The sequence below is a fragment of the Coregonus clupeaformis genome, chromosome 19 (assembly GCF_020615455.1).
Source record: "Coregonus clupeaformis isolate EN_2021a chromosome 19, ASM2061545v1, whole genome shotgun sequence".
NCBI classification, from domain to species: domain Eukaryota; kingdom Metazoa; phylum Chordata; class Actinopteri; order Salmoniformes; family Salmonidae; genus Coregonus; species Coregonus clupeaformis.
Window position 1 is genome coordinate 36,348,040 of NC_059210.1, and position 15,236 is coordinate 36,363,275.

A 15,236-nucleotide genomic window follows, 5' to 3' on the forward strand; every position below is an offset into this window, starting at 1 on the left:
ATTTAAATCCCAGGTAAGGACATGTTGAAAAATAATGACTGTGTAAATAAACATACACAATGTAGTCATGTATGTCAAAAATGTAAGTTGAAAACACTGTATGTTAAAAGCACTGTGTATGTCTCATAAAGACTCATTTTAGTTTGCAAAACGTCACCGGAGAAATTTCGTGAAAATGTTAATCCACATGTTAAAGTTTATGCGATCACATGTGAAAATTCACATGTGAAATTTCATGTGAAATATCATCACATGAAGTGTTCCAAAAACACACACATTGTTTCACATGATTTCACATGTGAAAATTCACATTTGAAACTTCATGTGAAATTCATCACGTTAACTGTCCAAAAACGCATGGTTTCACATGCAAAATGTCACATGTGAAGTGTTCCAAAAACACATGGGGTGTTTCTCAATATGCATACTACCGTGCTCCACACTCTCATGCTCCGAGTGCATTCTCAACCACGTTCTCTTGAGTACGTTCTTGAGAGGATGAGAGTACATTTGAGAAGCACTCACACTCCCCCTACTGTAATAACTCACGCTTCACCTCCCCATTCACTGAACCTTCTTCCAGCCAGGTCAATGGCAACAATAGACGAAACAAGATATACAGAAAGCAAACATTTGACTTCATAATTATCAGCTAGATATGTGAATCGTAATAATCTAGCTAACCAGCTAGTTAAACAGGCAGAAATGACCTAAAACGAATGTTATGCAAGGTAGATGTACATTTTCCGTGGGTAGCTACCAATTCTTCCAGTTAGCCCTATTGACTTATTATGGGCTTGCGATCTAGGCAGGTAAACATGACAAAATTAACACAGCATGTATTAACATATCAAGATAAAATATTGTAGTCAAGCAACATTTGAGATGTGAATACGGAACATTTCATTCCGAAGTCGGAGTGTATTTTCTCTCGCTTCAGCTCAAATAATGGTCGCCACTGATTTCAATAAATTTTTCATCATTTTTTTAGTGGTTGCGTCATATTTTTTTGCATACTTTCCGTTGAAGCTTGCATCGATGCACGCTTCAAAATATGTACAAATGGAGTACGCATTCGAGAAGTGCCCTCCGTGCTCTGTATCGCATACATTGATTTGGACTCATACTCCAACCCTACCGTGCTCCAATTTGTGTGCTCGGAGCATGGTACTATGTATTTGGAGAAATACCCATGGTTTCGCATGATTTCACATGTTAAAATCCACATCAAAACATGTGGAAATGTCACATGTGAAATCATGTGGTTTTTCCGTAAGGGACCACTAGGGTGGCACTCGCTCTTATATATTAATTCATTTCATTATTTTACTTTTAGATTTGTGTGTATTGTTGTGAATTGTTAGATACTACTGCACTGTTGGAGCTAGGAACACAAGCATTTCGCTACACCCGCAATAACATCTACTAAATATGTGTATGCGACCAATAATATGAGATTTTATTTTATTTAATTGACCGTTAATTAACATAAACACGTTTAGCATCTCCGGGCTTCCACAAATAGCCTACAAGCCACTGAGGGGACCTTTGGAACATCTACTGTACAGTGCATTCGGAAAGTATTCAGATCCCTTGACTTTTTCCACATTTTGTTACGTTACAGCCTTATTCTACTTTTTTTTATTTTTTTATCTAGACAATAACCCATGATGACAAAGCGAAAACAGGTTTTTATAAATGTATTAAACATTTATGTTTTATTAAATAATAAAAAACAGAAATCCCTTATTTACATAAGTATTCAGACACTTTGCTATGAGACTCGAAATTAAGCTCAAGAGCATCCTGTTTCCGTTGATTATCCTTGAGATGTTTCTACAACTTGATTGGAGTCCACCTGTGGTAAATTCAATTGACTGGACATTATTTGGAAAGGCACACACCGGTCTATATAAGGTCCCACAGTTGACAGTGCATTTCAGAGCAAAAACCAAGCCATGCGGTTGAAGGAATTGTCTGTGAAGCTCAGAGACAGGATTGTGTCGGGGCACAGATCTGGGGAAGGGTACCAAAACATTTCTGCAGCATTGAAGGTCCCCAAGAACACAGTACCCTCCATCATTCTTAAATGGAAATAGTTTGAACCACCAAGACTCTTCCAAGAGCTAATTTTCACAAAGTCTGCTGCCTCAGTTTTTACGATGGCAATTTGCATATACTCCAGAATGTTATAAGAGTGATCAGATGAATTGTAATTAATTGCCATGAAAATGAACTTAATCCCCCAAAAAATATTTCCACTGCATTTCAGCCCTGCCACAAAAGGACCAGCTGACATCATGTCAGTGATTCTCTTGTTAACACAGGTGAGAGTGTTGACGAGGACAAGGCTGGAGATCACTCTGTCATGCTGATTGAGTTAGAATAACAGACTGGAAACTTTAAAAGGAGGGTGGTGCTTGAAATCATTGTTCTTCCTCTGTTAACCATGGTTACCTGCAAGGAAACACGTGCCGTCATCATTGCTTTGCACAAAAAGGGCTTCACAGGCAAGGATATTGCTGATAGTAAGATTGCACCTAAATCAACCATTTATCGGATCATCAAGAACTTCAAGGCGAGAGGTTCAATTGTTGTGAAGAAGGCCTCAGGGCGCCCAAGAAAGTCCAGCAAGCGCCAGGACCATCTCCTAAAGTTGATTCAGCTATGGGATCGGGCCACCACCATTGCAGAGCTTGCTCAGGAATGGCAGCAGGCAGGTGTGAGTGCATCTGCACGCACAGTGAGGCGAAGACTTTTGGAGGATGGCCTGGTGTCAAGAAGGGCAGCGAGGAAGCCACTTCTCTCCAGGAAAAACATCAGTGACAGACTGATATTCTGCAAAGGTTACATGGATTGGACTGCTGAGGACTGGGGTAAAGTCATTTTCTCTGATGAATCCCCTTTCCGATTGTTTTTGGCATCCGGAAAAAAGCTTGTCCGGAGAAGACAAGGTGAGCGCTACCATCCGTCCTGTGTCATGCCAACAGTAAAGCATCCTGAGACCATTCATGTGTGGGGTTGCTTCTCAGTCAAGGGAGTGGGCTCACTCACAATTTTGCCTAAGAACACATCCATGAATAAAGAATGGTACCAACACATCCTCCGAGAGCAACTTCTCCCAATCATCCAAGAACAGTTTGGTGACGAACAATGCCTTTTCCAGCATGATGGAGCACCTTGCCATAAGGCAAAAGTGATAACTAAGTGGCTCGGGGAACAAAACATCGACATTTTGGGTCCATGGCCAGGAACCTCCCCAGACCTTAATCCCATTGAGAACTTGTGGTCCATCCTCAAGAGGCGGGTGGACAAACAAAAACCCACAAAATCTGACATACTCCAAGCATTGATTATGCAAGAATGGGCTGCCATCAGTCAGGATGTGGCCCAGAAGTTAATTGACAGCATGCCAGGGCGGATTGCAGAGGTCTTGAAAAAGAAGGGTCAACACTGCAAATATTGACTCTTTGCATAAACTTAATGTAATTGTCAATAAAAGCCTTTGACACTTATGGAATGCTTGTAATTATACTTCAGTATACCATAGTAACATCTGACAAAAATATCTAAAAACACTGAAGCAGCAAACTTTGTGTAGACCAATACTTGTGTCATTCTCAAAACTTTTGACCACGACTTTACACAATCCATGTCTCAATTGTCTCAGAGCTTAAACATCCTTCTTAAACCTGTCTCCTCCCCTTCATATTCACTGATTGAAGTGATGGAAGTGGATTTAACAAGTGACATCAATAAGGGATCATAGCTTTCACCTGGATTCACCTGGTCTGTCTATATCATGGAAAGAGTTTTAGTACACTCAGTGTATCTGGGGAAGGGTATGAAACAATTTCTAGAGTGTTGAAAGTTTCCAAAAGCACAGTGGTCTCCATCATTGGGAAATGGAAAACATATGGAACTACCCAGACTCTGTCTAGAGCTGGCCGTCCGACCAAACTGAGCAACCGGGCAAGAAGGACCTTGGTCAGGGAGGTGACCAAGAACCCAATGACTACTCTGACATAACTACAGAGTTCCTTGGCTGAGATGGTAGAACCTGCCAGAAGGACAACAGTCTTTACAGCACTTCACCAATCTGGGCTTCATGGGAGAGTGGCCGGACGGAAGCCTCTCCTGAGAAAATGGCACATGACAACACGCCTGGAGTTTGCAAAAAGGCACGTGAAAGACTCTGAGATCATAAGGCAAAAGACTTTGTGGTCTGATGAGACAAAAGTTTAACTTTTTGGCCTGAATGCAAAGCGCTATGTCTGGAGAAATCCAAGCACAGCTCATCATCAAAGCAATGCTGGAATGGCTTCAGAACCAGAATGTGAAAGTCCTTGAGTGTTGTTTTGTCGTGTGTTCAGTACGGAAATAAATATGAATACATATCACGCTGCGCCTTGGTCCTTCTCATCTGTGAACGAACGTGACAGAAGATCCCACCAATCCTGGATCAAGCAGCGTGATGAGGAGAGAGGATGGACTTGGGAGGAGATGAGCGAGAGTCTGGCAAGAGGGATGGAGGCCATGATCACGGGGGAGAGACAAGCCCAAAAACATTTTAGGGGGGGGGCTCACGCCGTGGACGACGAGGCACCAGGAGGCCACGATAGAGAGGTTCAGCCGTTTAGCAGAGGAGGCCGCCAGATTAAGGGGGTCATTGGTGCAGAGGGAGCAGAAGGAAAGTGTAGAGGCACGGCGAGAGGAGCTGGTTAGACAGCAGAAGGAGCGGGGGTTAATGAGGGAACCCAGTCCCGCTCCTCGCACTAATCAAGTGGTGCGTGTCGCCAGTCCGGTCCGGCCCGTTCCAGCTCCCCGCACCAAGCCAGTGGTGCGCGTCGTCAGCCCAGTCCGGCCCGTTCCTGCTCCCCGCACCAAGGCAGTGGTGCGCGTCGTCAGCCTAGTCCAGCCCGTTCCTGCTCCCCGCACCAAGCCAGGGGTGCGCGTCATCAGCTCAGTCCGGCCCGTTCCTGCTCCCCGCACCAGGCCAGTGGTGCACTTCGTCAGCCCAGTCCGGCCCGTTCCTGCTCCCCGCACCAAGCCAGGGGTTTTGCGTCATCAGCCAGGTCCGGCCCGTTCCTGCTCCCCGCACCAAGCCAGTGGTGCGCGTCGTCAGCCCAGTCCGGCCCGTTCCTGCTCCCCGCACCAGGCCAGTGGTGCGCGTCGTCAGCCCAGTCCGGCCCGTTCCTGCTCCCCGCACCAAGCCAGGGGTTTTGCGTCATCAGCCAGGTCCGGCCCGTTCCTGCTCCCCCCACCAAGCCAGTGGTGCCCGTCGTCAGCCCAGTCCGGCCCGTTCCTGCTCCCCGCACCAAGCCAGTGGTGCGCGTCGTCAGCCCAGTCCGGCCCGTTCCTGCTCCCTGCACCAAGCCAGGGGTGCGCGTCGTCAGCCCAGTCCGGCCCGTTCCTGCTCCCCGCACCAGGCCAGTGGTGCGCGTCGTCAGCCTAGTCCGGCCCGTTCCTGCTCCCCGCACCAAGCCAGGGGTGCGCGTCATCAGCCAGGTCCGGTCCGTTCCTGCTCCCCGCACCAGGCCAGTGGTGCGCGTCGTCAGCCCAGTCCGGCCCATTCCTGCTCTCCGCACCAGGCCAGTGGTGCGAGTCGTCAGCCCAGTCCGGCCCGTTCCTGCTCCCCGCACCAAGCCAGGGGTGCGCGTCATCAGCCAGGTCCTGTCCGTTCCTGCTCCCCACACCAAGCCAGTGGTGCGTGTGTCCAGTCCGGCACGGCCCGCGCAACGGGGAGGTGGAGAGTAAGTGGTGGTTACACCCGGAGCCGGATCCGCCTCCGAGGCGGAATGCCCACCCGGCCCCTACCCTATTAGGTTTATGTGGCGCGGTCGGAGTCCGCACCTTTGGGGGGTACTGTCACGCCCTGACTCAGGGGACGGTTATTTGTTGAGTCAGGGTGTGTATATTTCGTGTTGTGTTTATTTCTATGTTTAGTTTCTAGATCGTTTAGATCTATGTTGGCCAGGGTGGTTCCCAATCAGAGGCAGCTGTAGCTCGTTGTCTCTGATTGGGGACAATACTTAGGCAGCCTTTTGGCACCAGTCTGTGTGGGATCTTGTAAGCTTGGCGTCGGGTAAGAGGGTGATGGCACAGCAGTAAGCTTGGCGTCGGGTAAGTTTGGCTTTATACATAGCTTGGGCTTTGTCGAGTAAGGCTTAAACTATGTATTTAGATTGTAGTTAGGTATTGTAGGTAGGTATCGTGGGTTGCTGTAGGTAGTTGTTGTATGTAATTATTGTAGGTTAGTATTGTATTCGGCGGTGCCGGGTGTAGCACGAAGCTAGCTAGCTAGCTAACTCACCACCTGGACTAGCTGGCGAGTAGCTATTAGCAACGGTATAGTTGTTTCACGCCTGAGAGTGCCTGTAATTACGCCAGCTGTCTGCCTACAATGATTACATACAATAATTGCCTACCATTCAGCTGTTTTCTAACCTCATTGTCTGAACCGTTAACGTTAGGTAGCAAGTGGCTACTGTGCTTGAAAATTAACAAGCTTGTTGCAACCTGGGTAGCTACTTGTAAACAATAACTGGAATGACCGAGCGAACAGACGCGAACTGGCTGAGTCAATTCAGTGGCTAGCTTTGCACTTGGCTAGCTAACAGTAGCTGCTAGGGGTAAGTCATAACCTACACTTGTGTTTTGTTTTTTACATATTGATAGCCCGAGTCGCTCAAGGAATTCGGGACATGGGTGACTAGTTAACGTTAGTTTGGCTCTCTCTGTGTGTTCGTGCCGTGAAAGGAGGGGTTCTTCTTTGTCTGAAAGCAATGGCTAGCTAGTTTGCTAACTATTCTAGCTAACTAACTGGCTGAATAAGTTGACGACGGACTCGCTCAAGCTGTCGGGACTAACCCACAACGTTAGACACGGACACGAACGATCTGCTTGCATGTTGATACACTGGTGGTTGTTGTGGCTGAGTATTGGCGCTAAACCCTGCTGTTGGAGACCGGCATGCTAGCTGGCTGTGGCGTCTTATGACGAGGTGCCCGGACGTTTTTCACGGAATAATACTGCACCTAGTTAGCTAGCTGAATAAACTAGGTTAGTCTATTCCTAGAAAACATTGAACCGCTGTAGTTTACAACAATTATAGTTTCTGAGGTGGAAGTTGGGAGAGTTATATTTGGGAGTTGTGGTGAGGGAGGCCCCGCCCTCTCCTTTCCCAGATGTTTAGTTCAGTTTATTCTGATCTCCTCTGCATTATTGTAGCCATCTGCTGCAGCCTGTCAACTATGCCTCTGCCTATCCCTGTTCTCTTCTCTCCGCACAGGCTACACAAACGCCTCACACCGCGTGGCTGCTGCCTCTCTAACCTGGTGGTCCCTGCACGCACGACCCACGTGGAGTTCCAGGTCTCAGGCAGCCTCTGGAACTGCCGTTCTGCTGCCAACAAGGCAGACTTCATCCCAGCCTATGCTACCCTCCAGTCCCTCGACTTCTTGGCGCTGACGGAAACATGGATTACCACTGAAAACACTGCTACTCCTGCTGCTCTCTCCTCGTCTGACCATGTGTTCTCGCATACCCCGAGAGTATCTGGTCAGCGGGGTGGTGGCACAGGAATCCTCATCTCTCCCAAGTGGACATTCTAAATTTTTCCCCTGACGCATCTGTCTATCTCCTCATTTGAATTCCATGCTGTCACAGTCACTAGCCCATTTAAGCTTAATATCCTTGTCATCTATCGCCCTCCAGGTTCCCTTGGAGAGTTCTTCAATGAGCTTGACGCCTTGATAAGTTCCTTTCCTGAGGATGGCTCACCCCTCACAGTTCTGGGGGATTTCTACCTCCCTACGTCTACATTTGACTCATTTCTCTCTGCCTCCTTCTTTCCACTCCTCTCCTCTTTTGACCTCACCCTCTCACCGTCCCCCCCCTACTCACAAGGCAGGCAATACGCTTGACCTCATCTTTACTAGATGCTGTTCTTCTACTAATCTCACTGCAACTCCCCTCCAAGTCTCCGACCACTACTTTGTATCCTTTTCTCTCTCCCTCTCCTCCAACACTACTCACTCTGCCCCTACACAGATGGTAATGCGCCGTCGCAACCTTCGCTCTCTCTCTCCCGCTACTCTCTCCTCTTCCATCCTATCATCTCTTCCCTCTGCTCAATCCTTCTCCCTCCAATCTCCTGATTCTGCCTCCTCAACCCTCCTCTCCTCCCTTTCTGCATTCTTTGACTCTCTATGTCCCCTATCCTCCCGGCCGGCCCGGTCCTCCCCTCCAGCTCCGTGGCTTGATGACTCATTGCGAGCTCACAGAACAGAGCTCCGGGCAGCTGAGCGGAAATGGAAGAAAACTAGACTCCCTGCAGACCTGGCATCTTTTCACTCCCTCCTCTCTACATTTTCTTCATCTGTTTCTGCTGCTAAGGCCACTTTCTACCACTCTAAATTCCAAGCATCCGCCTCTAACCCTAGGAAGCTCTTTGCCACATTCTCCTCCCTGCTGAATCCCCCCTCCTCCCTCTCTGTGGTTGACTTCGTCAACCATTTTGAAAAGAAGGTTGATGACATCCGATCCTCGTTTGTTAAGTCAAATGACACTGCTGGTCCTGCTCACATTGCCCTACCCTATGCTTTGACTTCTTTCTCCCCTCTCTCTCCAGATATAATCTTGTGACTTGTGACGGCAGGACGCCCAACAACCTGCCCTCTTGACCCTATCCCCTCCTCTCTTCTCCAGACCATCTCCGGTGACCTTCTCCCTTACCTCACCTCGCTGATCAACTCATCCTTGACCGCTGGCTATGTCCCTTCCGTCTTCAAGAGAGCGAGAGTTGCACCCCTTCTCAAAAAACCAACACTCGATCCCTCTGATGTCAACAACTACAGACCAGTATCCCTTCTTTCTTTTCTCTCCAAAACTATTGAGCGTGCCGTCTTTAGCCAACTCTCTTGCTATCTCTCTCAGAATGACCTTCTTGATCCAAACCAGTCAGGTTTCAAGACTGGTCATTCAACTGAGACTGCTCTTCTCTGTGTCACAGAGGCTCTCCGCACTGCTAAAGCTAACTCTCTCTCCTCTGCTCTTGTCCTTCTAGACCTGTCTGCTGCCTTTGATATTGTGAACCATCAGATCCTCCTCTCCACCCTCTCCGAGCTGGGCATCTCCGGCGCGGCTCACTCTTGGATTGCGTCCTACCTGACCGGTCACTCCTACCAAGTGGCGTGGCGAGAAGCTGTCTCCGCACCACGTGCTCTCACCACTGGTGTCCAGCAGGGGTCAGTTCTAGGCCCTCTCCTATTCTCGCTATACACCAAGTCACTTGGCTCTGTCATATCCTCACATGGCCTCTCCTATCATTGCTACGCTGACGACACACAACTAATCTTCTCCTTTCCCCCTTCTGATAACCAGGTGGCGAATCGCATCTCTGCATGTCTGGCAGACATATCAGTATGGATGACGGATCACCACCTCAAGCTGAACCTCGGCAAGATGGAGCTGCTCTTCCTCCCGGGGAAGGACTCCCCGTTCCATGATCTCGCCATCACGGTTGACAACTCCGTTGTGTCCTCCTCCCAGAGTGCGAAGAGCCTTTGCGTGACCCTGGACAACACCCTGTCGTTCTCCGCTAACATCAAGGCGGTGACCCGAACCTGTAGGTTCATGCTCTACAACATTCGGAGAGTACGACCCTGCCTTACACAGGAAGCGGCACAGGTCCTAATCCAGGCACTTGTCATCTCCCGTCTGGATTACTGCAACTCGCTGTTGGCTGGGCTCCCTGCCTGTGCCATTAAACCCCTACAACTCATCCAGAATGCCGCAGCCCGTCTGGTGTTCAACCTTCCCAAGTTCTCTCACGTCACCCCGCTCCTCCGCACACTTCACTGGCTTCCAGTTGAAGAGCGTCTGCTAAATGACGTAAATGTAAATGTAATGTAAATGGATCTTGTTCCGTGTGAGGTATGTTATTTTGTCTACCTCGGACTTCACGTTTCGTTTGTTGTTTTGTCGTGTGTTCAGTACGGAAATAAATATGAATACATATCACGCTGCGCCTTGGTCCTTCTCATCCGTGAGCGAACGTGACAGGGTGAGAGAAAAAAATCAATGTAATCCATTTTTAAATCAGGCTGTAACACATTTTTTTTGAATAAGTCAAAGGAGCCTTATAAAGAGGGAGAGTTCCTTGGCTGACCTCATTCGCCACTCGACCTGTCTGTTTCCGACAGACGTTGTGCGATTGGTCTCTTCGTAGTAGATCCGCCGAGCAAATCCCCATATGTGATACATCTCACTCATATTATCAGAGAACAGGGGTTACACAAGTAACCTTAAGTTATTTTGGATGATGTGTTTACTGACTTTACTGTCCCCTTGGGGAAGTAATGTTTACAACATGCACAGAATAAAAGGCATAAAAAATGCAGGACAAATATAATTGCTTACAACTACAAAATACACAGTCAACACAAAGTTGAAGGATATAAGTAGCCTTGCACGAGCCGGAATGGCTTATAGGAGCCTATCTTCTGATTCTGAAGAATGAGGCAGCTTGAAGGACAAGTTCACCCCCTGAACAGGACGGTCGTCTATCGCACTGCCTTACCCACGATCTATCTCCTTAATGCCAAGCAGAGACGCATTGAGGAAGACGCCTCTGTTCCCATTTTTACAGTATTTGGTATGACTCGGTCAGGGATCGAACTCCCAACCTTCCAATCCCAGTGCTGACACTCCAACTACAAGGCCATTGAGTTGGTCAAAATAAATACTGCAGGTTAACTTAATACCTGTGGTTTTAACGAGTGGGTGAGATGCAAAGGGACACTTTTTTCATTATTGAAGTATCAGTCATCAATATAGCAAGAAATGATTATTTAAACTAAGCGCTGGCCACTATATCCTCTATATCAGGACAATGGTGGAGGAAACATTATGAATTGTGCCTGACATTGTATTGTTATTGTGGGGACAGTGACTTATGCTGCCACTGCAGTCCATTTTGCCAGAGGCATACCTCAGTTAATTTGCTTTGTGGAAACCCTGATAGCATGTAGGGAAGAAATCTTGCTTCACTTTGTAATTTCCTCTATGATTTTGTTATAATTTTAGGCATAACCAAATCGCTAGAGGGCAATGTGGAGCCCCACACTATCTTTGGCACATTAGGGCCATGGCAAATCGCAGTGAATTCTGAACGACCCTGATTACATTTAAAAGCTTTATCTGTGTATGGAGAAGATCCGTCACACTCTTTAACTCCTGTAATGTTGGGTCATCATAGGACTTGACACAACTGTGGCAGGGCAGGTATTCAATTGAATTAAGGCTCAGTCAGACAGTGAGGTCTGCCTCACGCCACAGTATTCTCCACTTCATTTACATATTTTGCGTGTCTAATCTCGACCTGAAAAACAGCTTGGCATCATTAGAGAGAGTTCATTAACTGAAATGAATGTCACACAGTCAGAGAATAAAGAACATTAAATCCCTTGATCAAATTAAGAAAGAGTTCTAACTCAAACAGATGGTAGGAAGTTGGCAGTTTTTTTCCACTGTGCAATTTCATATACATAATTTAAGACATGTATATGGATAAATAGTTAATATATCAACATGTTTGCGTCGCAGAGAGAGAGAGAGAGAGAGAGAGAGAGAGAGAGAGAGAGAAAGAGAAAGAACACCCCACATTGTAAATATACAGTATCAGCAGTTAAATAGTCAAATAGTAATTTAACTACAATTTGCAGTAGATTGGTGGTAGTTGAACTAAATTGAAATCTAGGTAGTGTTTTCAGTATTTCATTATTGTTTGTGCCATGTAGAAGTGTAGGTAACTACTGGAATTACACACTACCTTTTTGCAAAAATAAAATTAAATCATTTGCTTTCTATATTGGCATCAGACCTGCCTAATTCTAACTTGAAACATTGTTGTTGTGTTTAATAGGCTAGATTACACATTTTGTTAATACATGACCCCAAAGTGAACTGTTCTTGCAATTTGTAGTCTGACATTACAAATGTACATATTATATTTTTCACAAAGTAGTTTGGATGTAGTGAACTACTTTTTCAAAGCAACTTTAGTGAAGTAAACTAGATTTTTCTGAAGGGAAGCTTTAGTGTATCTTAACTTCTTCCAGTGTGAAGTAATTGGTAGCTTACTGATGTCAAGCCCCAAAGTTTTCTGAGTCACACATACAGTGGGGTCCAAAATGATTGACATCCTTGATAAAATGATGAGCAATAATGACTGTATAAAATAAATAATTCAAATACTGAGCTATATTGTATGCTTAAAAAATAGGGAAATTATATTATTTTACACTAATACAATTGCTCAGAGAAATAGATTTTGTTTAACAAGTGATATGTTTTTACTTACAATGATTACGGATAATCCTGAATGAATTGTGAATAATGATGAGTGAGCACATTACAGAGGGTCAAATATCATACCCCCAAGACATACTAACCTCCCCTGTTATTGGTAATGGTGAGAGGTTAGCATGTCTTGGGGGTATGATCGTTGACCCTCTGTAACTTTCTCATTCATCATTATTCACAATTCAGTCAGGATTATCTGTAATCATGATAGCATACACATTAATGTAGAAGTGTTTAGAAACATATTATGTTCTTATTTACAATAAAAGTGACTCCAAAATTACAGAATACATTATTTACCATTCATTTCTATTGGACACAAAATAATGTGAAACACAATTAAAACCAACTGCAAATGCATCCATCAAGTTTGTAGAGTCACAAACTTGATGTAGTTATTGCATGCTATAGTAATATGGGACCATATACTACACTTTTGACTACTTTAATCATAAGAATATTTAGGGGTGTCAATCATTTTGACCTCTATCTTTTTGAGAAATAAATATTACCGTATTTTCCGCACTATAAGGCGCACCGGAGTATAAGCCGCAGCAGCTAAATTGAATGATATTGAATGATGTGTACATATATAAGCCGCACTGGACTATAAGCCGCAGGTGTTTTAATGTTTAATTACCATATGTAAGGGTTCGTGCACAGAGGGGATTGTCGGGAAAGAGACAAACTGTCTCGCTCTCGTAATGTCTGTCTGTCTTGCTCTCGTTCTGTCTCTCGTTCTGTCTCTCGTACCACTCTCGGTTCCACTTTTACTTTTGTGCGCTACCTGTCTCACTCTTTCCCGGCCTCCAGCTTTTCCTGCTGGAGCCCGCCGCTTAAAGGTGGGGGGTGCGGACCGGTCATAGAGCCCATAGAGCTAAAGTTGGTGGACTGTAACCTGTAAAATCCATAGATTTAGGAGGTCTTCTAGTGGCCGTTAGCTGTAAAAATCCATAGATTAGCCGCACCGCTATATATGCCGCAGGGTCGAAAAATTGGAAAAAAGGCGCGGCTTATAGTCCGAAAATTACGGTACTTGTTAAACTAAATATCTTTCTTTAAGCAATTGTCTTAGTATAAAATAATATAATTATATAATGCATACAATATAGCTCAGTATTTGAATTATGTATTTTATGCAGTCATTATTGCTAAGCTTTATCAAGGGTTTCATTCATTTTGGACCACTCTGTACATGTAACATGCTGCATTCAGTCCCCTGAATTGATGGGCTTGCCATTTTATCGATGGTGGCCGTCACCATAAACACATTGCTTACACAAGCAGAAGGGCTCTCATTGCAGAACCAGATGTAGCACGTCGTTATGGATTCTCTGCTCCCCTGATGGCTGTTGTGTTCCTATCGATTCTCAGGTCTCCTGACGATGGTGGGGAAAGACTCTCCCGAAAGAGAGAGGGGATGGTGTGTGAGCTGCTTCCCATGGTCCATTGTCACCGCCTGTGTGGAGCATACGTCGTCTTATCATCAGCTGTCCATCCATTGCTCTGTGCAACAGCGTGAAACCACGTAAAACCTACGTTGCCAAAGGCCCGGACTCCGAATACAGGAGCTGGAGCTAAACATCGAACATATGGACTCTGTATTATTCTGTGGGAGACCAAACATATTTTTCAGTTGAATTTGGATAATTCCATTGTGGGTCATCATGAACTTCTGGATATGACCCAGGACGAGATTCTCTTTTGGAGTTTACACTTGGCAACTCCTCTGTAGTGTTTTTACAGAATACAGACCAAAGTTAAAGACCATGTTTTGGAGGACACAGTTGACTATGGGATAAGGGGTTTAGAAACTTCTTCAAGTTGATAAAACATGAAATCCTGTATTCCCACTCACACTATGATAGACTCTAGACATACCCACAAATGTACACATGGTGATAAAAGTGACTTATTTCGCAGAGTAATTGTGTACAAATTAATGACAATAACTGGATAGCAAAAGAAACAAGGCAAAGGACATTGTGTAATTTGTCAATTACATTTCTTTTGGACTACTAAACTGTACTTGTGTACTCACTGCTCTATTTTGAACATACATTAAATCAGATTTACATTTTCAATTGCTACATTTGGAAAATTTGCAGTCAGCATGGCTGGTTATAGTGAAACAAGCAAATCATTTCTCACCAGGAAAGAAGAGGAGGAAAATAGTAAATCCGTCATATCTGTTTGGGGGAAATTACATGTATTTTCAAAAGCCTAAAGTTATATATTTAACAGTTTTGTATGTTGTATCTTTGTAGAAAACCTTATTTAGGCCACATTGCCAATCATAAACTGTGCATACACAATGAGTTATGTCCTTAAGCTACTGGTCTGTCTTGTTCATTTGAGCAAAGTCAAGTGGCTCTGCCTTTTCAAGCTGGTGAATTATTTTTTCATCATACAAGTCAATTATTTAACATGAAATGAGGTGGAAAGTACAGAATTAATGCAACCAGACAATAGTACAGAGCCCATTTATGAAGAAAGGTAATATTTTCTATATTTTCTAAGTTTGTAGCCCCCAGTAACCTTTGTGAAAATGTTGCGCAATTTCAGGTTTTACTTATCAAACCACCTTTACTACTTTCAACAACTAAGATACTGCCATATTTAATGGAAGTGGGAGACACAACGAGACGTTTAATGATTTCCAAACTGGTGACTACAGAGTTTGCAACTAATGCTCAGAAAGTTACAACTTTATGCACATTTCAGCATGTTAACTTTAAGATAGCCAATGGAGGAGGGAAGCTCTCGAGCTAGTAAGCTTTGACACTGCTGGATAAGCTACCACTAACATGCTGTTTTCATGCTGTTCAGAAGAAACACCACTGAAGGTAGTGAGCAGTGTGAGCACCCTT

The 15,236-nt window shown here is 45.1% G+C and overlaps 1 long non-coding RNA gene across 1 annotated transcript in view; it reads left to right on the forward strand.

The window, feature by feature from the left end:
• Window positions 1-14,697, forward strand: part of LOC121532044 — a 28,811-nt gene extending 14,114 nt beyond the window's left edge. The window contains exon 2 of the long non-coding RNA XR_005994231.2: window positions 13,741-14,697. This is a non-coding gene — a long non-coding RNA (uncharacterized LOC121532044). The remainder of the gene's footprint in view (window positions 1-13,740) is intronic.
• The last annotated feature ends 539 nt before the right edge of the window (window positions 14,698-15,236 follow it).